The sequence below is a fragment of the Olea europaea genome, chromosome 6, assembly GCF_002742605.1.
Source record: "Olea europaea var. sylvestris chromosome 6, O_europaea_v1, whole genome shotgun sequence".
NCBI classification, from domain to species: Eukaryota; Viridiplantae; Streptophyta; class Magnoliopsida; order Lamiales; family Oleaceae; genus Olea; species Olea europaea.
The window spans coordinates 27,815,128-27,818,657 of NC_036242.1; positions in this window are offsets into that span (position 1 = coordinate 27,815,128).

A 3,530-nucleotide genomic window follows, 5' to 3' on the forward strand; every position below is an offset into this window, starting at 1 on the left:
CTGAAAATCGATTATTTTGTATTATCTAGTAAAGTTTATATTTAGCTCGTCAAATCACTTTTTATTCACGTATTTCGTTGTCTATACAAGCACTATCTACCTATCTAATGCTCATTTCTATCTATTAAGTACTCATCATCTATCCAGCACTCGTTTCTATTTATTATTCATAAACAAAACTGTTTAGGTCTAATTCTCTTACCAATTATAGTAAAAAAGGAGACAAGTTTCAAGAAATCATTTGCCAGCTTAAGTTTCTTCTTCCGAAATTTCAGTTGGTTAATTTGCTCATTTTATGTGAAAATAAAATTAAAAATCTCTGTGTCTTAGTTAGCCGGGATATAAACCTCTTCTCAATGAAAAGCTGTTCAATAATCCACTTGTAGAATAATTCTCAATCATTTATAACTCCAGTTCTTGCTCATCAATATTTGACTATGAATTCGAAAAATCACCAGAACATATTCTTGAAATATGTTTTTTTCCCCTTAAAATCGGCGTATAACAACACAAATTAGTAAATTTAAAAAATAATAATAGAAATTGTGTCACTATACATACTCTTAGTAGTATTGTTTAGTCGAGAATTCTTTTTAATAAAAGTGACATTGACATAATAATTGGAGTCCTTGACAACCAAATTTACATTGGTCGTGATCAATTTCTTTTAACGAAGCCATTTTAAATTTACATCATAACCAAATAAGATCATAACCCTAGTTTTTAACTAGTTGAATATAGGAATGGATAGCCAACAAATTGATGAATAGAAACAAAGTTAAGAACGTAATTAATTACTTGATGCACACGCCATTGATTCTTTCTTGGTCATACACAGTACAAGTTGAAGTTTGATTTCCGGAGAGATTAATGTTATACCTAAGTTACTTACTTTTCAGCTGTGGTACTGAAATCTGTGTTCTTTTCAACCCATTTTGCTTTCTGTTCTGTCAATACCGGAAAGCATGCAGTTTATTAGATTAATGATTTTCAAATCTTAACCAAATACATTTTTTTTTTCTCTTTTGTTCATATTTCAACCAAACCGCTTTTTTTTTTCTTTTTTTTTTTTCCATTAACGAAGATCACCACAGACAAAAGCAAGTCAGTACGGAATACAATCACATAGATTTTATATATCTTAATTAAATCCTAGGTAGAATGATTAGTAGACTTGATTTTTGACATTTAGCCTCTATTAGGTATAACTAAAAATTAGATTTTTCGTATTTTTTAATAAAAGTTAAAGATAATTGTGGTTAAAAAATTGATAAAAGTTTTGAGTACTAATCAATGAGTTTAGGGGAGGAATGTTTAATTTCTTAGAATAAATATAATGTGAGGTCAAAACCTTTAACTGTAATTCCGGCACTTGTGGCCAAAATGTAGGCCCTGAAATTGTCATGTTACCATACAGTATATAGTTTTTGTAATAGGTCAAAGCATTCATATGCAATGCTTTGGAAGAACCTTAAAAAGTGCCTCAAACGAAGCAATGTGAATTGGACATGAATTTCGTATGCTTGTATAAAGAAGCTCATTTCTTTAGACGTGGAACGTCAAAGGAATAATTACTTATTTATTGGACGACTTAAGTTTTCATCCTTAAACATCATACATGCAAACAATTTGATGTGGGCTGAAAATTCGGTTGATGGTGAAAAGAAAGGCATGCTTGGTGCAATTTATATATAAGGGTGCGTTTGATTACAAGTATGGAATTTCCATGAAAAGAAAATAAATTTTAGATAATTCAATTGCTTAAAATTTATTTGCATGAAAATTGTTAATTAAATTTATTTGATTGATTAAATTTTCAACCTCGAAAATATTGTATCTGTCCCTTTTTATTAGTGGGTAGATGAGAGAGAGAGAGTTCCTTCTAAAATAAAATCCTACTCCCTCTAAAGAAGATATTTTCCTTGATTTTGAGAAAAATATGGTCACGTGACAAAAAGTAGGAAAATATTTTCTATGAAAAAAATAGCTATGAAACAGTATAAAAGTAAGAATTTGGATGAAAAAACACATTTTCAATGGAAAATATTGATAATTAAACACAGCCTAATTGATAAAATATTAAAGAAAAGAGACGTGTAGAAGATTATTGAGTCCGATGCACAAGTAGAAAACTATTTATATATTGTGATCGTATTTGTGCTTATGATTATTGAGTCCAATGACTATTAAAAATATATATATATATATAATGTTTTCAGAATAGCATTAGAATACAAGTTACGTAATTTTTTGAAAGAATAATGCTATTTGCAGTCGCTCACTGCGGCACTCGCCCTACGTGGCATACACATAGCAGGTGGTTATTTGATGCATTAATGAATAAAAAAAACTACCATATTAATGCATCAAATAATTACCTGCCATATGTATGCCACGTAGGGCAACTACCGCAGTGAGCGACTACGAATAGCATTACTCTTTTCGAAATGGCAAAAAGAAATTGTAACATTTCAAAGAAAAAAAAATGTTTTGATTAATTCATTTGTAAGATTCATTCGAAAATACTCATATAGCATTTTTTTGATGTGTGTACAAAGCTAATAACAGCTGAAAAATAATCAGAATCTATGTACGTAACCATGGTTATTTTTCAAGAAATAACTATGATGAGATAACGGACAAAGAAATTTCGAATAAGATAAATTCATACATCCTCGACATTACCTTGGGTGAAAATGCATATCTAACAAATACTAATCTTTCAATTTCATCCACAGCTTTTCTTTCAATCATAAAATAAACTTACTTTATCATATCCTTTATATAACATATTTCTACAAATACTTAACAGCTATTACAATCGAAACGAATTTCTAATTTTTTGTGAGAGTCTATTTAGCGGAGATACATGGAACAACCCCAAACTAGAAATTTGGATTTTTGCCAATTTTATTTTACATTTCGTTTTGTGAGACTCTGTATTTGGGTAAGAAATGACTAGCAACATATTTGTATCCACGTTTAATGCTTGCAGTTAAAATCAATAATATTACAAGCCTATTTACTATTAGACATCTATATTCTTCTATTGAACAATATCACTCTTGACTTTGTAACAATTTACCATTTAGGTATACAATGCACGAGGACTTCAATTCCATAAATGAGCAATAGATACTTAATCTCATAAATTTTAGGCTAAAATTTACTCTTTTAATCAAATCTGATTTCGGTATATTTCAACTCTAGAAAATGCAAAAAGGAGCTAAAGCTAATAGTCAATAGTAATAAGGAAAGTTAGGGGCATTCTAACCCACAAGTTTAGAATAAAAACAAGATTATCTTTATGAGATAGAGGTAGTATAATATTATTATTAATATTCTAGAACAACTTTGTTGTGGCTATATATATATATATATATATATATATATATTTGCTCCTCATGAGTATATTTTGGAAAAATATTGAGATATTGATCCTGAAAAGGCAATAGTCTAAATATATCATTTTTTACAAAAATATTGTATTGTGATATAGAAGTAGCACGTCTCTCTAAAAAATATTTTTC